Source organism: Ursus arctos, unplaced genomic scaffold (genome assembly GCF_023065955.2).
Source record: "Ursus arctos isolate Adak ecotype North America unplaced genomic scaffold, UrsArc2.0 scaffold_33, whole genome shotgun sequence".
NCBI classification, from domain to species: Eukaryota; Metazoa; Chordata; class Mammalia; order Carnivora; family Ursidae; genus Ursus; species Ursus arctos.
The window spans coordinates 24,290,692-24,315,030 of NW_026623019.1; the positions used below are offsets into that span (position 1 = coordinate 24,290,692).

Below are 24,339 nucleotides of genomic sequence, written 5' to 3' on the forward strand. Positions count from 1 at the left end.
AAAATTTCATGTAAGTTCATCTGTTTGGACCTTGGAATGTTTTATTCCATAGACTTGTATAGTGTTTATGCTTTCTTTTAAATATAGTATAGACCAAAAATTGTACTGTAGAACTTGACCATCTCCTGTGTCTTACTGTTTGGGCTCTGAATATTTACTGTCAGGTGATCATTCTGTGATGTGAGCAGTACGTTCTTTTTTAATCACCTCTTCCCTCTACTCCTTTGAGAGATCACTACCTCGATTACATAGTATTCCCTGAATACTGCGCCTATACCCTCTGTGGTCTCCTTGCACTCATAACTCTGTTATAACATTTTTTTAGTACATCATGTTGTAGTTTACCTGTTTGTTTTTGTGACAATATTTTAGGCCAGGAACTGTCTTGTTTGCGTGTCTGTGTGGTGCTTGGCACATTGTTGACGGTAGATTTTATTTATGAAATATTTCTTAAAATGAATAATGTACCTTTGTTGTAAAAGTTGCAGCTGAGAGCACGGATGGGGGGTAGGGGCAGAGGGAGAGGGAGAAGCAGGCTTTCCACTGAGCAGGGCACCTGATGCAGGGCTCGATCCCAGGACCCTGGGACCATGACCTAAGACAGAGGCAGACACTTAACCAACTGAGCCACCCAGGTGCCCCCTGAGTTAACATTTTAGCTAATATGTAGCAATTGTGGTTCTTAAAACTCTTTATAATTAGATATTTGTATTCTCTAAATTGTACACTTTTAATAGATGAATTATATGGTATGTTAATTATATCTCAAAGTTGTGATTAAAAGAAGATGGAGCAATGTTTTCAGAATTTGGGTTGGGGGGTGGTTTCTAATCTTGAATCCTATTTCAAGCTATCATTTAATTGTGAAGAAACATAATTGTAGGTATTTAAAGTCCCAAAATTAATCTCCCAAAGCTTTTGAAGATACTGCTGGTATATGTGCTCCATTAAAACAAAGGACTAAGGAGATTCTGGGGAAGATGGCAGAGTAGGAGGATCCTAGGCTCACCTCATTTCACAGATTTACTTTATAACACCCACATCAGTGTAAATAACCCAGAAAATGACATGAAGACCGGCAGAACAGATTCTCCACAGCTAAATATAGAGAAGAGGCTACATGGAAGAGGGTGGGAAGAGACATGGTCAGAAGCTAAATGGACCCTTGGGGCTGTCTGTGGGAGTGAGGAACACTGAGGATTCAGACAGAGGGAGAGGAGCAGACCCCACATGGTTGTATGAGGGACTTACTCTGGGAAGATGAATCCCCATAACATTCGGCTTTGAAAACCAGAGGGGTTTAGCTTCTTGAGTTCTTAAAACCAATGGGGCTTAACGCCCAGGACTTTAAAAGTCATCAGGCTCAGCTCTGAGCTAGAGGGCAATAGGAAACTGAGTCCCTGTCCTTCAAGAGACAGCATAACAACCCTGCTGAGATATAGCATAGAAGCAGCAGTTTGAAAATATATTTGAGTTGGGGGATGGTTTCTAATCTTGAATTAGAAGCAGAACGGAATTTATTTCCTGGACTCAGAAGTGTGCTGCAGGTGCAGGGAACAGTAGGAGACTTTTCTAAGAACAAAAGAGCTGGTGGGTGCCATTTCCTTCCCTGCCTACCCAGCCTAGAAACAGACGCCTATGGGAACCAGTGCTTCACACTCTTCACCTAGCTTACTAATTCCATCCCCATGCTCTTCAAACCTGCCCCCTCCAACACACCCACTGCAGGAGTTTTCCCAAATCCTCTATTACCCTACCACAGCAGACTGGCACAAACCTTGGTAACACTGCATGTCCCTCTTTGCATTCACTTACAGACCCGTCCCCTCTAACACATCCTTAACTGGGGTCCCTCCAAAGTGGTACTGCAAGCATGGCAATGTGCAAGCATCCCCAACAGGGATCAGCACCCCTCAAAGTGACTCTTACCCTGGAGAGAGGGCAAGAAACCACACACCCTGATCCAACTGCAGCCCCACAATGGGTTGGTTCTGACTGCCCACCAACAAAATGCTCAGGGGATGACACAGGGAAAGTGGCCTGCAGTACTGCGTGACCGTGGTTCTGGCAAATGCCTAGTCTGACCCAACTCAAGCCCAAGGCAGCACGAGACTGGCCCACAAATAACACAAAGACCACACTTTGCCCACAGCAGACAGAGAGCCATTGCAGATGACAGGACTGAAGGCAAACATGGCTCAGTCACAACAGTAGGGTGCACACAACACACATAAGAGATACCCTGAAGCACCAGGTTCTGGTGAATAGGGGACATTGTACTGTAGGCCACCACAGAGACTCTTCTTCATAAGGCCACTGCTTTTTTTTTTGTTTTCTTTTTTAAGATTTATTTGTTTATTTTTGGGGATGGGCAGGGGGAGAGAGAGCCTTAAGCAAACTCTGCACGGAGGTGGAGCCCAGCGCAGGGCTCAATCTTACATCCCCAAGATCATGACTTGAGACAAAACTGAGAGTCAGACACCTATCTGACTGTGCCACTCAGACACCCCTTATAAAGCCACTACTTTCAAGAGTAGAGGACAAAGCTGACTTCCTAACACAGAGAAACAGACACAGAGTTAAACAAAATGGGGAAATAGAGGAATATGTCCCAAATGAAAGAAAAGGACAGAACCACATCAAGAGACCTAAATGAAACTGAGGTAGGTTATATGCCTGTTAGGGAATTCAAAGTAATTGTCATAGAGATGTTCACTGAACTTGAGAAAAGAGTGGTAAATCTCAGTGAGATCCTCAAAAAGAGATGTAATACAGAAAAGAACCTATCAGAGATGAAGAACTCAATAACTAAAATTAAAAATACACTAGAGGGAATGAATAGTAGATGAGAGGGAGCAGAAGAGCAGATGCAGTGACCTGGAGAACAGAATAATGGAAAGCAATTAAGCCAAACGAGAAAGAAAAAAGAATAATAAAAAAAGAGAATAGATTAAGGGAACTTAGCAATATTGTCAAGTGTAACAGTATTCACATTATAGGGATCCCACAAGGAGAAGAGAGCAAAAAGAGGACAGAAAATTTATTTGAAGAAATGATAGTGGAAAACTTCTTGAATCTAGGGAAGGAAACAAATCCAGATCCAGGAAGCACAAAGATTCCCCAACAAAATCAACCCAAGGAGATCCATACCAAGACACATAGTAATTAAAATGGAAAAAGTAGAGCTAAAGATAACTTATAAAGCAGCAAACAAAAGAAGACAGTTATATACAAGGGAAATATGATAAGGCTATCAGCTGATTTTTTCAGCAGAAACTTTGCAGACCAGAAGGAGTGGCATGATATATTCAGAGTGCTAACAGAAAAAAACCTGCAACTGAATCCATCCAGCAAGGCTATCATTCAGAATAGAAGGAGAGAGAGTTTCCAAGACAAACAAAAGTTAAAGGAATTCATCACTACTAAGCCAGTTCTATAAGAAATGTTAAAGGGATTCTCTGAGTGGGAAGGAAAAACCATAAGCAGGAGTAAGAAAAAGTGGGAAGCACAAAAGCTATAAAATATCTTTAGAAATTCGTCAAGTGTTTCACAAAGTAAAAGGATGTTAAAGTAGGACACTCCATACCTAAAATGTGGGGGAGTAAAAATTTAGTGCTTTTAGAATGGCTTCAGACTTAAGCAACCATCAAATTAATAGGGACTGCTATATACTAAGTTGTTACATGTAAACCTGATGGTAACCACAAATCAAAAACCGGTAATAGATATGCAAAAAGTAAAGAGAAAGGAATCCAAATATATCAAACTATTCCAAGAAATAATAGAGGAAAGAAAGCTTCACGAAAGAAAGCCAACAAACCGTGAGAGAAGAAGGGAAGAGAACAGAGAATTACAAAACCAACCATAAAAAAGCAAGTAACAAAGTGGCAGTAAGTACATACCTATCAATAGTTACTTTGAATGTAAATGGACTAAATGCTTCAATCAAAAGACATAGGATGGTGGAATGGATAAAAAAACCAAGATCCATCTATATGCTGCCTACAGGAGACTCATTTCAGACCTAAAGACACATGCAGATTGAAAGTGAAGAGATAGAATCTAACACTTATGCAAATGGAAATGAAAAGAAAGCCAGTGTATAGCAGTACTTAAATGAAACAAAATAGACTTTTTTTTTATAAAGATTTTATTTATTTATTTGACAGAGATAGAGACAGCCAGCGAGAGAGAGAACACAGGCAGGGGGAGTGGGAGAGGAAGAAGCAGGCTCATAGCGGAGGAGCCTGATGTGGGGCTCGATCCCATAACGCCAGGATCACGCCCTGAGCCGAAGGCAGACGCTTAACCACTGTGCCACCCAGGCGCCCCCAAAATAGACTTTAAAAAAAAATAATGAGAGCCGAAGAAAGATACTACATAATCATAAAAGGAACAATCCAACAAGAAGAGACAACAATGTAAATATTTATGTACCCAAAGTGGGAGCACCCAAAACATAAAGCAGCTATCAACAAACATAAAGAAAGTAATTGATAGTACTGTATTAATAGTAGGGGACTTTAACACCCCACTTACATCAACGGATAGATCATCCAAACAGAAAATCAATAAGAAAACAGTGACTTTGATGACACTTTGGACCACATGGATCTAACAGATATATTTGGAACATTCCACCCTCAATCAGCAGAATGCACATCTTTTTCCTTTTTTCTTTTTCTTTTTTTAAAAGATTTTATTTATTTAAGAGAGAGAAAGTGAGTGAGCAGGGAGGAGAGGGAGAGGGAGAAGCAGGCTCCTGGATGAGCAAGGAGCCTGACACAGGGCTCGATCCCAGGACCCTGGGATCATGACCTGAGCCAAAGGCAGATGCTTAAAACTACTGAGCCACCCAGGTGCCCATGGAACACTCTCCAGAATAGATCACATATTAGGCCACAAAACAAATCTCAACAAATTCAGAAAGATCAAAGTCACACCATGCATCTTTTCCAACCACAGTGCTATGAAACTGGAAATCAACCAAAAGAAAATATCTGGAAAGAACACAAATACGTGGAGGTTAAGTAACATGCTACTAAACAATGAATGGATCAACCAAGAAATCAAAGAGGAAATAAAAAAATACATGGAGAAAAATGAAAATGAAAACAACCGTTCAGAATATTTTAGATGCTTTAAAAGTGGTTTTACGAGAGAAGTTTATAGCAATACAGGCCTATCTCAAGAAGCAAGAAAAATTTCAGACAACCTAATCTTACACCTAAAGGAGTTAGGACAAACAAAACCCCAAAATAGTAGAAGAAAGGAAATAGTAAAGATTAAAGCAGAAATACATGAAATAGAAACTAAAAAAAAAAAAAAAAAAAAAAAGTTAGAAGAGATTAATGAATCCAGGAGCTGGGTCTTAGAAAAGATAACAAAATTGATACACCATTTGCCAGACTCATCAAAAAAAGAGAAGGGACTCAAACAAAATCAGAAATGAAAGAGGAGAAATAACACCACAGAAATAGAAGGGATTATAAGAGAATGTTATGTAAAATTATATGTCAAAAGATTGGGACAATCTAGAAGAAATGGATACATTCCTAGAAACATAAACTACCAAAACTGAAGCAGGAAGAAATAGAATATTTGAACAGATCAATTACCAGCAATGAAACTAAATCCGTAATCAAAAAGTTCCCAACAAAGAAAAGTCCAGGACCAGACGGCTTCACTGGTGAACTCTATCAAATATTTAAAGAAGAGTTAATAATTCTGCACATCTCAAGCTATTCTAAAAAACAGAAGAGAAAGGAAAACTTCTGAATTCATTCTATGAGGTCAGCATTACTCTGATCCCAAACCAGATAAACACACTACAAAAAAAAGAGAATTAGAGGCCAATATCCCTGATGAACATAGATGCAAAAGTCCTCAACAAAGTATTACCAAACTGCATTCAACAATACATTAAAAAAAATTCACCATGATTGAATGAAATTTACTCCTATGATGGAAGGGTGGTTCAGGATTCCCAAATCAGTCAGTATGATGTATCATATCAACAAGAGAATGGGAAAAAACTAGGTAGATGCAGAAAAAGCATTCGACAAAGTACAACGGCCATTCATGATTTAAAAAAAAAGAAGACCCTCAAAAAAGTAGGTGTAGAGGGAACATATCTCAATATAACAAAGGCAAGGTCTGAAAAACGCACAACCAACATACTCAATGCTGAAAAATTAAGAGCTTTCCCTTAAGATCAAGAACAAGACAATGATGCCCATTCTCACCACTTTTATTCAACATAGTACTGAAGTCATAGGCACAAGCAATGAGACAAGAAAAACAGAAGGCTGCTTCACATTGATAAGGAAGAAATAAAGCTTTCGCTCTTTGCAGATGACATGATACTATACTAGAAAACCCTGAAGATTCTACCAAAAAACTATTAGAACTGATACATGAAGTCAGTAAGGTTGAAGGATACAAAATCAATATACAGAAATCTGTTGCATTTCTGTACACTAATAATGAAGTAACAGAAAAAAAAATTAAGAAAACTATTCCATTTACAGTTGCACCAAAAATAATACCTAGGGATAAACTTAACCAAGGAGGGGACAGACATGTATTCTGAAAACAATATAAAACATTGATGAAAGAAATTGAAGATGACACAAACAAATGAAAAGATATTCCATGCTCATGGATTAGGAGAACAAATATTAAAATGGCCATAATACCCAAAGCAATCTGTTGATTTAACACAATCTCTGTCAAAATACTAACAGCATTTTTCACAGAGCAAGAAAAGAAATTGTAAAATTAATTAATAGGTATTAACTCTTGTTTAAAAATCCTAAAATTTGGTTGGAACCACAGAAGACCCTGAATAGCTAAAGCAGTCTTGAAAAAGAACAAAACTGGAGGTATCAGAATCCCAGATTTCAAGGTATACTACAAAGCTGTAGCAATCAAAGCTGTATGATACACAAAGATAGACACATAGATTAGTGGAACAGAATAGCCCAGAATAGCCCACAATTATATGATGAATTAATCTTTGACAAAGGAGGCAAGAATATGCAATGGGAAAAAGTCTCTTCAACAAATGGTGTTGGTAAAAGTGGACAGCTGCATGTAAAAGAATGATAGTGGACCACTTTGTTACGTCATACACAAAAATAAATTCAAAATGGATTAATGAATTAACTGTGAGACCTGAAACCATAAAAATCCCAGAAGAGAGTACAGGCAGTAATTTCTCTGACCTCAACTGTAGCAACATTTTAGGTCCCCTGAGGCAAGGAAAACAAAAGCAAAAATAAACTATTGGGACTGCATCAAAATTAAAAGATCTGCACATCAAGGGAAATAATTAACAAAACAAAAACAACTTACTGAATGGGAGAAGATATTTGCAAATGATGTATCTGATAAGGAGCTAGTATCCAAAATATATAAAGAACGTATACAGTTCAACATCTAAAAAAAATAAAAATAGGCAGAAAACATGAACAGACATTTCTCCAAAGACATCCAGATGGCCAACAGACACTTGAAAAGATGCTCAGAATCACTCATCATCAGGAAAATGCAAATCAAAACTACAATGAAATGTCACCTCACATGTGTCAGAATGGCTAAAATCAAAAACACCTGAGTCAACAAGTGTTGGTGAGATTGTGGAGAAAAAGGAACTCTTGTATGCTACTGGTTGGAATGCAAACTGGTGCAGGCACTGTGGAAAGCAGTATGGCGGTGCCTCAAAAAATTAAAAATAGAGTTATCATAGGACGTGGTAATGCCACTAGTGAGTACTTACCTAAAGAAAAGGGAAACACTAATTCAAAAAGATATATGCACGCCTATGTTTATTGTGGCATTATTAATAATAGTCAAACTAGGGAAGCAGCCTATGCCCACTGACAGATGAAATAGATAAAGAGATGTGGTTTTATACACATATACACACACACACACACACACAAAGACACACTGGAATATTACTTAGCAATAAAAAAGGAATGGGCCCTTTCCATTTGCAGCAGCATGGATGGATCTAGAGGGTATAATGCTAAGTGAAGTCATTCGGTCAAGAAAGACAATTACCATATGATTTCACTCAAATGTGGAATTTTTTAAAAAGATTTTATTTATTTAGTTGAAAGAACAGCAGGAGAAGCAGAGGGGGAGGGACAAGCAGACTCTGAGCTGAACATAGAGCCTGACATGGGGCTTGATCTCACCACCCTGAGATCATGACTTGAACTGAAATCAAGAGTTGGTTGGACGCTAAACCAACTGAGCCACGCAGGTGCCCTTCTAATGTGGAATTTAAGAAACAAATGAACAAAGGAGAAAAGAGACAAATCAAAACCAGGCTTAAATATAGAGAACAAACCTGTGGTGACCAGGTTACCACCTGTGGAGGGTGGAAATGGGTGAAACAGATGAAGGGGATTAAGAATACATTTATTTTGATTAGCACTGAGTAATGTATCAGATTGTTGAATCACTGTATTGTACAACTGAAACTAATGTTAACATTGTATGTTAATTTTACTGGAATTAAAAAAAAAAACAAGAATAAATCAAGGAAAAGGAAAGCAAGGAATTTGGGGAATATGAGAATCCAGCATGAAAGAATAATGAAGAAAATCCCCAGGGTGATTATGCAGTGAGATCACCAGATAGTAACTCAGCATTGTACTTGAAGGACAAGTCCAGCTTGGAGAAAGTCACAAGGCTCTAGGGGAGAGTCTTGAAGTAGATATAAGACCTGTTGTCACCAATAAAATTAAGAGAATAGCTATTGTGTTTGATATAGTAAGAGGTTTAGAGGATTGGCAAAGGATTTGGGGTTGAATTGTAAGACAGTGATTAACTTCAGAATAAATCTAAAAGTTATTTCCATGTTTGTAAAGTTTTCCATGGCCCAGATATGAATATCATCTATGTACTGGTGCACATGCCTGAATAGTGATCATAATAAAATTGTGATTTAACTGTATAAGAGATGAGGGGACAGAAGTGTATATGTGCATATAATTTATATATAATTTATGTGGCTTCTTGAAGACAAAGGAGTAAATCAGAGATAATGTGTAAAACTGAAAAAGTGTGAAGTAGCACTGTAAGCTTGTTATTTGGTGATATGGTGGTAAATTCCAAAAGAAATAGTTAAGAGGTCATTTGGTAATATGATAGCTTTAATCTCCTGAGGACTGAACTTGCTGCTGAAACAAATTTTGCTTCCTCATTCTGGTTGATTTTCTTTACCAGCTGGCAAGAGAGGTAGGAGAGCTGACTTTATTCTGAAATCACAACCCAGTAGAGAGGCCTATGCCAGGATGTACTTGTGCCAGAAACTTGAGTTGTTTACTTTTTTTTTTTTTTTTTTGAGATACAGTTATCGTATAACATTACTTCCAGTGGTATATCATAATGATTCAATATTTGTATTATTATTTTAATTAAAACATTTTTCTTCTTAAATCCACACATGTGGGTGTGTGTGTATAATCCAGAAGACTTATGGTCTTCGTTAGATGGTAAAGATGTCTTTAGATGGTGAATATATCTTTGCTGCTTCTCCTCTATACAACCAGCTGAAACTATAAAGAACATGAAAAACAGAATCTTCCCAACTTTTTTAAAAAAATAGGAAACCCTTATAATACAAAAGAACGTAGAAAGGCTAAAAAAGAAACAGAAGAGCTGCTAAAACACAGTAGGAGTCTCCCAGGTGAGGGAGAACATTAAGAATGGATTCTAAGATTTCTTGGTGTAAATATTAGTAAACCAGCAAAGCACATGTTTTTCAAAGTAGTTGGTGTAATCTGAAGGACAAAACCAGGGATTCTTTTGGAATAATGAGTGAGACTGGGATATTCAAGTTGGCTCTGGGAACCTGTCTATTTAATATCCTGGAGACAAAGGAGGTAAGGGCTCCAGCAGAGGCTGTGCAAATGCTCTAAAGATGTTACTCTTGCAAGATAGAGAAGATTCTAATTAGTCTAGCAACTGGTAATCTTTGTGTAGTAAAGGACATAGAAAAATGGGTAATTTCTTTTGCTTGCTCACACGGGCACATCATATGGGGCTTAACTGCAAGTCAGTGAGGCTTCCTGTTAGTCTAGAATTGTATTCTAACACCTCAGCCAAATAATTGACTCAGGAAGCACTCACTCAATGATGTAATATTAAAAAAACAACTGCACAGTATTTATACACAAATATTCCAGAAAATTAATGAGCAAACAAGAAAAACAAAAGGCAAACGAAAAACACAGACCACAACATTTTTTCTGCACAATTTCAAAGAATTTATTAAAAAATTAAGGAACTTCTATAAAACAAGATCACAAAACAGAAATATTAGGGGTAAAGTAAGAAATAATAACAGAAAGTACAAGTGAGCAAGCAGAGTTCAGGTAAGGAGAAGAGAAAAATCCTGAAAGCGAAGACCTCACTGAAAATAGTAAAAAGTATGCTATGCATTGCTGAAAAGAAGGGACATGGAGATCAGGACTGAGTTAAAAACTAAGCAAAATGGAAGTGAATAAAAATATTTGAAGTATTAGAAAATAGTAGCCAAAGAGGACTCAAGATACGTATAATCGGTGGGATAACCAAATAATGGAACAAGAAGGAAAATGTTAAACATTTCTAGAAAGAAGCAAATAGAATTTAGTCTACAGGTTTAATTGGAAGATGAGAATGTGTCCTAGGCAAAAATTGATAAAGAAGTATTGTTAGATATGTCTTAGTTAATTACCTTAGATATAAAGCCACAATGATGTCTGCAGCGTGACTTCAGAGTCCTTCACATCAGCATTGAACACGGAAACTAGAACGGTACCTAAAAGTTCTTGGGTAGAGAACTGTGATCTAAAAATTTTATCTCTTAAGTGACACTCAGATGTTTTTAAACTTGCAAGTACTCTGGACGTATTTTTTTCTGTGACTTTTCTGTGGGAAAAAGATTGGAATAATGAATGAAATTCAGCTTACTGGGTCATAAGTGGAAAAGCTATGGCATAAAGGATGGGCAGTAAGCATAAAATCCATTTCATTGTAGAACTGCAGTAAAAATAGCTATGGAAATTGATTTTACTAAATATAACCTAAGTGTCGTGAACCTTGACAATGTAGAAGTAATCATTTAACAAAAGCCAAGAGGTAAAGGGGAGGAGGAAGACTTTTCATATTGCTTGTGTCCAAAGATACTAGTTTGAGAGTCAATAAATCTGTCATAGAAATATAGATATATTTAAACATACAAAGGTAACTGATAATGATGGAGGTCATTTAAATCTAGTGGGTAAAGGCAGCTGAAAATCATTGATTTTTATGGGTGAGATTAATAGATACCTGTCTGAAAATATAGAACCTTAAGAGATATTCACAAACTTATAGCTATAAAATTAAGAAAACTTACCAGTTATCAGCAAGAAAATGTACCAAAGTAAACTGTAGTGAAGCATTGCAAAGGAAAGCATCTATTTCCTGTGAAGTGGGAACAAAAGTAGGATCTGCTTCTTGCTGTTCTGTCCTTCTGCTCTTAAAAGATTCAATCCTGAAGCCATGAAGTTGGTCTGAGCAAGCTGGACATCTGTTGTAGAGCAGGATGTTGGAACCTGACCCAGGATTAGAATGGTGTCCACAAAAGGAATAGGGGTGGCTTGACACAGTGTATTGCAACCATGTGGGTAGGAAAGATGTCATTGTAGCAGGACATTCCTCAAGGCCATCAAAGCCTGTGTGGGGTGAGCATATGTCCATGTTAGAATGGTAGTGGAGCCGGGAGGGCATCTGCAAAGAGGTGGGCGTGGTACGGGTTTTTGAAGGTAAAGTGGCTTGAGGAGGGCATCATCATGAATAGGCTGCTGGGCTAGATTCACTGCTTCTCAAGTGAGGTGGAAAGGGTATCTGCATAGGAGGACAACTGACCTTGGATGCCTAAGCCTAAGCAATACCAGGAGGGTGACCCCCTGGGAGCAATTTGGTGCTATGTGTCAAAAGCCCAAATAGGGTCAGGAGAGTGTGTCTGTGGGAGAGCAGCCTTGTGTAGGGTTTTATAGCTTCAAAGGCATGTGGGAGCCCAGACTGGGTGAGGATGGCATGTGAGTGTCGCCTGGCCTGCGGTGCTAGAACCTGTGGCAAATAGAGGTATATACCTATAGAGGTAGCTGTGGGCCTGGCTTTTGGAGACCATACAGGGGAAGAGAGGCATCTGTGTATGAGGTGGTCTGGTGTGGGGTTTCAGAGCCTATGCATATTGAAGACGGGGTTTCTGTGAAAAGGTGCCCAAGTGCAGAATGTCAGATCAGAAGTGGGGTGAAGAGGGGCTCCTGGGTGGCTCAGCTGTTAAGCGTCTGCCTTCGGCTCAGGTCATGATCCCAGGGTCCTGGGATCAAGCCCCACATTGGGCTCCCTGCTCGGCGGGAAGCCTGCTTCTCCCTCTCACACTCCCCTTGCTTGTGTTCCCTTTCTTGCTGTCTCTTTCTGATAGATAGATAGATAGATAGATACATATATAGATACATAAAAAAAATAAATAAATAAAAAGTAAATATAAATAAATTAATTAAAGAAGTGGGGTGAAGAGAGCCATCGACAAAGGAGAATAGCCCAGCATTGAATATCAGCCTGAGCAGCAAGATGAGGGTGTCCAAATGGAAAGATGGCTCTGTGAAGAATGTTGCAGCCAAAGCAGGTTGAGGAAAGGTATCTGTACATAAAGGTGGCCTGGCATGGAGTTTCAGAGCTCAAATGGGGTGGCCGTTGTGATGGCTTGGCGTGTCAGAACCTAAATAATATGAGAGCCCTGTATGTAGGGGAGGTGGGTGTCACTGATAGGCGATTGTAATGGGCTGAGTGATAGCCCCAAGCATCGAGGTCCTAATTCTCAGAACCTTATATGTGAGCAGGTAAGGATCTTTTGATGAGATAATCTTGGATTATCTGGTTGGGCCCTAAGTGCTGTTAACTTTCCTCCTTAAAAGAGAGGCAGAGGGAGACTGGACACACACAAGAGGGGAAGATGATGTGAAGACTGAGATAGAGATTGGCATGAGCAGGCCAAGGAATTCCAGTTGCCACAGAAACTGGAAGAAACAATGAACAGACTTTGCCTTAGAGTCTTTGGGTGGAGTGCTGCCCTGCCAACACCTTGATTTCAGCCCACGAAAGTGATACTGAACTTTCAGCTTTCGAAACTTGAGATAATAAATGTTGTTTTCATCCAGTTTGTGATAATTTGTTACAACAGCCTTAGAAACTCTGTATTAGAAACTAATACAAAGATTAGTTAGATAGAGTAGAATTGATCATATTTAAAAATGTATTGAGAATTGTGGTGTGCCACGTTTCTCAGAGTTCAGGAGTTAATGCTAATTTCTAGAAAGGGAGAAAAGTAGATTAAACTCTGTAGTATTGAATCGATGTTAAAGGCGTGGGAATAAATTCATAATTTTTAATATATATAGATTGGTATAGAAATGTAGATTTAAGTGTGGATATGTACGAACATGTGTGTGTATGTAGGTAAACACAAATACATATATATCCTTATACATACATTTTCTGGCTTTATCATCTAGAGAATGTGGTAGCAGTGATACCCTAATAGCAGTGAAAACATCTAACATCCAGATCTTGCTTCCTAAGATCATTGTCCACCAAAATGAACTGGGGGGTAGGAGTTGACCAAGATGGTGATGTAGGAGGCTCCCTTCCTCCCACAGACACACTGCTAAATAAATGTGCAGCTACACATGGAACACTTCTCTCTGAGTAAGATCTTGAAAACTAGCTGAGCAGCTACTACACATCAGACAGATGAGAAAATGCATTAAAACAGGTAGGAAAAGGGGCACCTGGGTGGCTCAGTCAGTTGAGCGCTGACTCTTGGTCTTGGCTCAGGTCATGATTTCATGGGTTGTGAGATTGAGCCTTGCATGGGACTCTGTGCTCAGTGGGGAGTCTGCTTGAAGATTCTCTCCCTCTCCCCCTCTCCCCCAATCACATGCATGTGTGGCCTTTCTCTCTCTCTCAAGTAAATAAATAAATCTTAAAGTAGTAAAGACTGAGACACAGTCTCATCATAAATCCCATCCCCAAAACAGCATAATACAATTGGGAGAGATTCCCCAAGTTCCAGCCTCTACCTGAGGAATAGAAGATTTGGCCCTCACATCTAGCACCCCAATTTTTAAGACTCCCTCTAGAGGGACAACCACATAAAATACCTAGCTCTGAAAGCCAGCAGGGCTTGTGTGCATGAGACCCACAAGACTATAGTGAACAGAGAAGCAATTCCTAATGGGTTTGTGAGATTTATCTGTGCTCTTTAAAAGTTGCTACCTAAAAAAAAAAAACTTTAAAACTGTTCCCAAACAGAAAAATAATGGCTATTGGAATTGTTTCGTTTTAATGTGAGTTACCACTACCATGTCTGTTTATTAGAAAGGTGGACATTTAGCATTCAGTGCAGTTTTCAATAAAAAGTAATAAACTTTTTTTTTTAATTAAAAAAAAATAGCAGTTGCTACCTGATGGCCAAGCTTCTAATTTAGTATGCACTAGGGGCTGGCTGGGATCCTCCCCAGAGACCATGGAAGCTAGAGGACACCTTGCCCTCCCTTTCCCTCCACACCACTCCAAGTCACCAGTATCTCCCTAGAAGGAGATTGTGTGCAAATCTGCACCCTAGCTTTTGCAGATGCACCTGAGGAACAGGACCCAGATTGCCTAGGTCCGATAGTCAAAGGAGTTTCCATTCATGAGTCTAGCAAACAAAGAAGCAGTTCTTAACTGGCTGTCCCTCCAGGGCTCAGCACAGAAGAATTAGGCAAAATTGCCCCACTCCTAGTCTATCCTTAAAATAGGTTTATCTGCATATTTTAAAGCTGCTGTCTGAGTGCTAGGTTTATAATTTAGCAGGCATCTAGAGGCTGGCTGAGATCTTCCCCAGAAACCAGGGAAGCCAGCAGGCACCTCTTCTACCTTCTTCTCTCTCTAGCCTACTCCAATAATAAAATCCAGTTACCAGTATCTCCCAGTTCGGAGCTTGTACACACATCTGGTGCCCAAGCTTTTACAGCTGCCACTTGAAGGACAGGTCCCTATATCATGTGGCTCTAATAGTCAATGGGGCTGTATCCACATGTCCCACAGTAATGTATCAAACAAAGATATAGTTGTTAATGGATGCAGGAGTTATACACCCAGGCTTAGCATAGAGGGAGTAGGCAAATATGCCTATCTTCCAGTTTTTTCTCTAAAGGCACCTAACTACACACTTTCCCATCTGCTGCCTTAGGATTCAGCTTCTAATCAGTCTGTATCTAGGTACTGACTGATTCTTCTTTTTGGAACACTGATGGATCTTGGTACACCCTCAACTACTGGAACCTGCTAAAAGCAGAGGAGGAGGTTTGGACAATCAAAAGTTTGAGAGACAACTAGGAACTTGGACAGAGCTGATCCACAAGGTTCATTTCCTACATGATAACCACTCTGTCAAGACTGGGAAAGGTGACATTTTATCTAATGCTCCGAAACCAAATAATCAAGGAAAATGAAGAAACAAAGGAATGTGTTCTAGACAAAAGAACAAGATAAATATCCAGAAACAGATCTTAATGAAGCAGAAATAGGTGATTTGTCTAATTGAGAATTCACAATAACAGTCAAAAAGATTCTCACCAAAGTCAGGAAGCAATGCATGACTAAAGTAAGAATTTCAACAAGGACATAGAAAATATATAAAGTACCAAAAAGAAATCACAGAGTTGAAGAATATAATAACTGAAATGAAAAATTCAGTAGAGGCATTCCAAACAGACTAGATCAAGTGGAAGAAAAGATCGGCAAGCTTGATAGGTTAGCGGAATTCATCCCCTGGAGCAGAAAGAAAAGAAAAAATTCAAAAAATAGAGATAGCTTATAGGATTATGGGACACCACCATAAAAGCAGACCATCTTATACATTATAGGGATCCCAGAAGGAGAAGAGAGGAGCAGAAAGCTTACTCACAAAAATAATAGCTGAAAACTCCTAAACTGGGAAAAGTAACAGACATCCAGATCCAGGAAGCCTAGGAAGTACCAATAAGATAAATCCAAGGAGACCCACACCACAGTTTATGATTAAATTGTCAAAAGTTAAAGACAAGTAATGAATCTTGAAAGCAGCAAAAGAAAAGCAACTTGTTACATAAAAGGGAATCCCCCCCAATAAGATTGTCAATAGATTTTTGAGCAGAAACCTTACTTACCAAAGGGAGAAGGATCATATATTCAAAGTGATGAGCAAAAAACCTTCCAACCTAGTGTACTTTACCCAGCAAAGTTATCATTCAGGATTGAATGAGAAGAGTTTTCCAGATAAGCAAAAGCTAAGGGAGTTCATCATCACCAGACCCACCCTTACAAGAGATATTAAAGGGAGTTCTTCAAGATGAAACAAAAGGTTACTAATTAGTATCAGGAAAATGTGTGAAAGTATAATACTGGTAAAAGTAAATACAGTTACATTTAGAATACTCTAGTGTTGTAATGGTGGTGAGTAAATCACTTATAACTCTAGTATGAAGGTTAAAAGACAAAAGTATTAAAAAATATCTGTAACTACAGTAATTTGATGGATACACAATTGTGACATCCAGAACAAAATATGGGGAGAGGAAGCTTTTGTATGTGTTTGAAGTTATTATCAGCTTAAAATAGACTTATAGATATGTTCTAATGCAAGCCTTGTGGTAACCACAAAGCAAAAACCTATAGTAGAAATACAAAATGTAAAGAGAAGGGAATTCAGAGCATATTGGTATAGAAGGAAAAAAGGAAAACAGGAATTAGAAAACAACCAGAACACAATTAACAAAATAACAAATGGGAGGGAGCACCTGGGTGTCTCAGTCCATTGTGATTTTGGCTCAGTTCATGATCTCAGGGTCGTGAGATCAAGCCCTGCATTGGGCTCCGTACTGGGCATGGAGCCTGTTAAGATTCTTTTTCTCCCTTTCCCTCTGCCTCTCCCCGCTCTCTAAAAAAAAAAAAAGAAAGAAAAACCAAAATAAATGGTAAACCCATACCTATCGATTATTACTTTAAATGCAAATGGATTAAAATCTCCAATAAAAAATAGATTGTAGTTAAAGATTTGTCCATTTTATTTATCTTTTCTAAAACCAGCTCTTAATTTCATTGATCTTTCCTATATGGGGGTAAGGAGGGTCTCCATTTATTTCCACTCTGATCTTTATTAGTTTCCTTCCTTCTGCTAACTTTGGGCTTAATTTGTTGTTCTCTTTCTAATTCCTTGAGGTGTTAAGTTAGGTTTTGTATCTGAGATCTTTCCGATTTCTTAATATATGCGTTTATCTTTATAAATTTCCCTCTCAGAAATGCTTTAGCAACATCCTGTAGGTTTTGGTATGTTGTGTTTCCATTTTCATTTGTTTCCAGGTATTTTTTGATTTCCCTTTTGATTTCTTTCACCCATTGGTGGTTCTGTTTCTGCATATTTGTAAATTTTCCAGCTTTCCTCCTGTTGATTTTTAGTTCATACCCTTGTGGTCAGAAAAGATAATTTGGCATGTTTTGTCTTTTTAAATTTGCTAAAAGAATTGTTTTGTGACCTATTATTTGATTTGTCACGGAGAGTGTTCCATGTTCACTTGAGAAGAATGTGTATTCTGCTGCTGTTGGCTGGAATGTTCTATATATTTCTTGTTAAGATCTATTTGGTCTAAAGTATAGCTCAAATACTCAGTTTCTTTATTGATTTTTTTGGAGGGGGGTCTGGATGATCTATCCATTGTTGAAGGTGAATATTGAAGTCCCTGCTATAAATGTGTTGTCTGTTTCTTTGTTCAGATCTGTTAATATTTGTTTTATATATTTAGGTGTTCCTCTGGTAGGAATTGATTTTCTTGATGAATTGATCCCTTTATTATATATAGACTATCTTTGATTTTTATTATAGTTTTTGGCTTCAAGTCTATTTTGTGTGATATAAGTATAGCTACCCCTGCTTTCTTTCGGTTTCCGTTAAACCTTTTTTCAGCATTAATTACAATAGCCAGTGTATAGGAACAACCTAAGTATCTGTTCATAGATGAATGAATACAGAAAATATGGTATGTATGTGTGTGTGTGTGTGTGTGTGTGTATATATATATATATACATATATATACATATATATGTATATGTATGTATACATATGTATGTGTGTATATGTATATATATGTATATATGTGTGTGTGTGTGTATATATATATATATATATATACACACACAGTGGAATTCAGCCAAAAAAAAGGAGATGTTGTAATTTGTGATAATGTGGATAAATCTGGAGAGCATTATACAAAGTTAAATAAGCCAAAGAAAGACAAATGCTGTGTGGTATAACTTATATGTGCAATCAAAACAGAAACAAACTTGAATTCATAAGAACAGTAAAAAGATGGTTGATGGAGGCTTGGGGAAATATGAAGAGGTTGGTAAAATGGTATAAACTTGCAGTTGTAAGGTTTGAACCTTACATTACAGTGTATGAACATGGTAACTATAGGTTATAATACTGCATTGTGGCTCAGGTGGTTAAGTGTCTGCCTTCAGCTCGGGTCATGATCTCAGGGTCCTGGGATTGAGCCCCACGTTGGGCTCCCTGGTCAGTGAGGAGGCTGCTGCTTCCTCTCCCTCTGTCCCTCCCTGCTGCTTGTGCTCGCACTCTCTCTCAAATAAATAAATAAAATCTTTTTAAAAACAAAAGGAGAAAAAAACTGCAAAACCCCACTGCATTGTGTATTTGAAATTTGCTAAGAAAATAGAACCTAAATGTTCTCACCAAAGGAAAAGAATAGTAAATATGTGAGGTGATAAATGTATTAATTAACTTGATGGGGGGTATCCTTTCACAATGTATACGTATATCTAACCGTCACATTGTGTTACCTCAATAAAGCAGGAAACAAAATACAAAAATAAAAGGAACTAGCACATCTTGGAGAGTGGGTGATTCCAGGTTTAGGGTAGCGAAAGAAGATGATGAGCTGGAGTATCTTACTGTGCTGAAAGTGAGTAAGTGTTCAAAGAGTGATAGGGACATGTCAGTTAGACACAGAAGGCAGTTTGAAAGGGCATTGATACTGTTCATACAAGATGGGACAACTTGAGCATCAAAGCAGATAATTGTAATAGATCATAATCTGTTAAATAAAAGGGGAAGCCATGTTTCCATATTGTTATAAGTAAATGAATTAATGAATGGACAGTTTGATTATGATGAGCATATTTGGATGTCTTTCCCCCATAACCCCAAATATTTAACCACAAATGGAGAAAGAGTAACTATAGTGAAGAAGCCTGTCCAACTGATCAAAATTAACATTGTCAGTAGAGTCAAATCACCGCTTTGCTGATAGAGTGCGTTGAACAAATGTGACATCACTTTTGTCATAGTCCATAAACTCATAATTTGAATCTAATCATAAGGAAACAAGAGAAACCGACATTGAAGGGCAGTACACAAAATTACTACCATGTTATTGTCCCTGGTCTTACCCAGTAGCCACTGCCCAGCCTCAGCTCCAGGCTGTGAGGGCTCGCGTGTTAGTGCAAGCCTCAGAACCTACAGAAGGCCACTTCTCAACTTACAGAACTTTTCCTGAGTTTAGAAGAATTGTAATTGCTTCTTTGCCATTGTCTTTTGGCTTAAATTTTATCTTTGAATTTGAATTATTTGACCTCAGGAAAGAGGCACAGGAGTGCCAGGTTCCTGGTCTTTCTAGCTTGGAAGGAGAGTAAGAATCAATGAAATGAAGTGCATCTTTTCATAGACAGAGATGTGAAGACCATTTTGGAACAGTGTACGAAACTTGAATGAAGTCTAAGGTTTAGGTGATAGTAATTGGTCAGTTCTGTTTTACTAATTCTGGTTATTGTATTGTGAATACATAAGAGTACATATTTTTAAGAATAACATTCTCAACGTATTTGAGGTTGATTCAGTATTGACTGTACTTACAACTTTAAGTTTGAGATTGTTTCAAAGAAAAAAATTTCACGTTAAAAAACAGTTGAGTTTTTGGAGGAGTTAAGATGGCGGAGGAGTAGGGGTCCCCTTTTTCAGCTGGTCCCCTGAGTCGAGCTGGATAGGTACCAGACCACCCTGAAAACCCACGGAATCAGCCTGAGATGCAGGAAGATACATCTGGATCTCTACAAATGAACATCTCCAGCGCAGACTATTGAGGTACGAAGCGAGGAGCCGTGAATTCACGCACAGATATCGGAAGATAGACAGAAGGGGGAGGGAGACTCTGCCCTCGGGCACCGGGAAGCGGTACCCACCTGCACTGGGGAGTGGCCAGACTCGAGGACCAGCATCCGTGGGAGAGAGAGCAGACTGAGACCGTGAGCGTGGGAACGCGCGTGCGACCAGACTGAAAACTGGCGCTCCTGAGTGCACGCGAACCACACTGAAACAGGGAACTCTGGAGCGCACGCAGGCGGCGGCTGGCGGAGTTAGGAACACAAAGGACAGAGACGTGCCAGCCCTGGAAGTGAGGGCTGGGACTCCGGCTGTGGGGTGCACAACCCGGGACGCTGCAGGGTTTTTAGCAACACCAGCAGAAACAGAGTTAAAGAGGCCAGAAGAGCTCAGTGGAGAGCGGACTGCGCTTTCTCTGTTCTGAGACAGAGGCTGAGATTCGGCCACTGCTGCTCTCTCAGAAGAGCCACAGAAAACGGCCAGGGAAAGCCGCCAGAGAACAGAAGCCTGGAAATACCAGCTCACATTGTGCCAATCCCCATCCCCGCTCTCAGGGGACAGGGAGACTCTACCCAAACAGGGTTGCCTGAGTATCAGTGCAGCAGGCCCCTCCCCGAGAAGGCAGGCTAAAAAATCAAGAAGCCCACATCCCTAAGGTCGCTATAAAACAAGAGCACTCTGCCTGGGTCCTGGTCAATAATTTGGGCTCTGGGCGACTCTGTAACCTCTCCTTATCAGAATGACAAGAAGGAGAAATCCCCCCCAGCAAAGAAAAGATAATGAGTCTGTGGCCTCTGCCACAGAACTGATAGATATGGATATAACCAAATTATCAGAAATGGAGTTCAGAATAACAGTGGTCAAGATGATGTGTAGACTTGAAAAAAATATTAACGAAAACATTAACGAGAATATAGAATCTCTAAGGGTGGAAATGAGAGCTAATCTGGCAGAAATTAAAAATGCTATGAATCAAATGCAGTCAAAACTAGATGTTCTGACGGCCGGCCAGGGTAAATGAGGCAGAAGGTCGAATTAGTAAATTGGAGGATGGGATGGTAGAAGAGAAAGCTAAAACAGAAATTTGGCTCACAAAAATCCAATCTCGGGGCTCCTGGGTGGCGCAGTCGTTAAGCGTCTGCCTTCAGCTCAGGGCGTGATCCCAGCGTTCTGGGATCAAGCCCCACATCAGGGTTCTGTGCTGGGAGCCTGCTTCCTCTCCCACTCCCCCCGCTTGTGTTCCCTCTCTTACTGGCTGTCTCTCTCTGTCAAATAAATAAATAAAATCTTTAAAAAAAAAAAAAAGTCCAATCTCAAGAATGTAGGTTACAGGAGATTACTGACTCAATGAAATGTTCCAATGTCACAATCATCAGCATCCCCGAGGGGGTGGAGAAAGATAGAGGTCTAGAAGAGATATTTGAACAAATTGTAGCTGAAAACTTCCCTAATCTAGCAAAGGAAACAAGCATTTGTGTCCACGAGGCAGAGAGGACCCCCCCCCCCCCCAAATTCAACCACGACAAACCTACGCCACGTCACGTCATAGTGCAATTCGCAATTAGATCCAAGGATACAGTATTGGAAGTGGCCAGGGCAAAGAAATTTCTCACGTACAAAGGCAAAAATATTAGGATTACGTCAGACCTATCTACACAGACCTGGAATGAGAGAAAGGAGGGGGGGCATTTTTAAAGCTCTTTCAGGGACGCCTGGGTGGCGCAGTCGTTAGGTGGCTGCCTTCGGCTCAGGGCGTGATCCTGGCGTTCTGGGATTGAGTCCCACATCAGGCTCCTCCGCTGGGAGCCTGCTTCTTCCTCTCCCACTTCCCTGCTGCGTTCCCTCTCTCTCTGGCTGTCTCTCTGTCACATAAATAAATAAAATCTTTAAAAAAAAAAGCTCTTTCAGAGAAAAACATGCAGCCAAGGATCCTTTATCCAGCAAGGCTGTCATTCAGAATTGATGGAGAGATAAGGACCTTCCAGAATCGCCAGTCACTGACCAATTTCGTAACCACGAAACCAGCCCAACAGGAGATATTAAGGGGGGGTTCTATAAAAGTAAAAAGGCCCCAAGAGTGATACAAAACAGAAAGTCACAATCTATGGAAACAAAGACTTTACTGGCAACATGGCATCATTAAAATCATATCTCTCAGTAATCAGTCTTAATGTGAATGGCTTAAATGTTCCCATAAAACGCCAGAGGGTTACAGATAGGATAAAAAGACATAACCCATCCATTTGCTGTCTACAAGAGACTCATTTTGAACCTAAAGATACATTCAGACTGAAAGTAAAGGGATGGAATCCCATCTTTCACGCCAATGGACCTCAAAAGAAAGCTGGGGTAGCAATTCCAATATCAGACAGATTGGATTTTAAACTAAAGACTATAGTTAGAGACACAGAAGGGCACTATATTATTCTTAAAGGATGTATCCAACAAGTGGATATGACAATTATAAATATCTACGCCCCCAACAGGGGAGCAGCAAGATACACAAGCCAACTCTTAACCAGAATAAAGAGACCTATGGATAAAAATACATTAATAGTAGGGGACGTCAACACTCCACTATCAGCAATAGACAGATCACCTAAGCAGAAAATCAGCAAAGAAACAAGAGCCTTGAATGCCATACTCAACGAGTTGGACCTCCTAGATATATATAGAACACTACACCCCAAAACAAAGAATACTTATTCTTTTCTAATGCACATGGAACATTCTCCAGAATAGACCATATGCTGGGTCACAAAACAGGTCTCAACCGATACCAAAAGATTGAAATTATTCCCTGCATATTCTCAGACCACAACGCTTTGAAAATGGAGCTCAATCACAAGGAAAAATTTGAAAGAAACTCAAACACTTGGAGACAAAGAACCATCCTGCTCAAGAATGATTCGATAAGCCAGGAAATCAAAAATCAATTTAAACAATTTATAGAGACCAACGAGAATGAAAACACAGCGGTCCAATACCTATGGGACACTGCAAAGGCAGTCCTAAGGGGAAAATACATAGCCATCCAAGCCTCACTCAAAAGAATAGAAAAATCTAAAATGCAGGTTTTATATTCTCACCTCAAGAAGCTGGAACAGCAACAGAGGAACAGGCCTAATCCATGCACGAGAAAGCAGTTCATCAAGATTAGAGCAGAGATGAATGAATTAGAAACCAGGAGCACAGTAGAGCAGATCAACAGAACTAGAAGCTGGTTCTTTGAAAGAATAAATAAAATAGATAAGCCACTGGCAAAACTTATCCAAAAGAATAGAGAAAGGACCCAAATTAATAAAATTATGAATGAAGAGGGAGAGGTCACAACCAACACCAGTGAAATAGGAGGGATCATTAGAAACTTTATCAACAGCTTTATGCCAATAAATTCAACAACCTGGAAGAAATGGATGCCTTCCTGGAAACCTATAAACTACCAACACTGAAACAGGAAGAAATTGATTTTTTAAACAGACCGATTAATTATGAAGAGATTGAAGCAGTTATCAAAAAGCTCCCGAAAAACAAGAGTCCAGGGCCTGATGGATTCCCCAGGGAATTCTACCAAACATTCAGAGAAAAAATAATACCTATTCTCCTGAAGCTGTTTCAAAAAATAGAAACAGAAGGAAAATTACCAAACTCATTCTATGAGGCCAGTATTACCTTGATACCCAAACCAGGCAAAGACCCCATCAAAAAGGAGAATTACAGACCGATATCCCTGATGAATATGGATGCCAAAATTCTCAACAAGATCCTAGCTAATAGGACCCAACAGTACATTAAAAGGATTATCCATCATGACCAAGTGGGATTCATCCCTGGTATGAACGGTGGTTCAACATTCACAAATCGGTCAGTGTGATAGGTCATATCAGCAAGAAAAGAGTCAAGAACCATATGATCCTCTCAATAGATGCAGAAAAAGCATTTGACAAAATACAGCAACCTTTCCTGGTTAAAACACTTCAGAGTGTAGGGATAGAGGGTACATTCCTCAATTTCATGAAAACCATCTATGAAAAGCCTACAGCAAATATCATTCTCAATAGGGAAAAGCTGAAAGCCTTTCCCTTAAGATCAG

General features: G+C 39.2%; 1 protein-coding gene across 8 annotated transcripts in view; it reads left to right on the forward strand.

Moving 5' to 3' along the window:
• NAA35 (N-alpha-acetyltransferase 35, NatC auxiliary subunit) overlaps window positions 1–24,339 on the forward strand; it is a 105,604-nt gene that overhangs the window by 36,098 nt on the left and 45,167 nt on the right. The gene's annotated exons all lie outside the window — the stretch shown is intronic.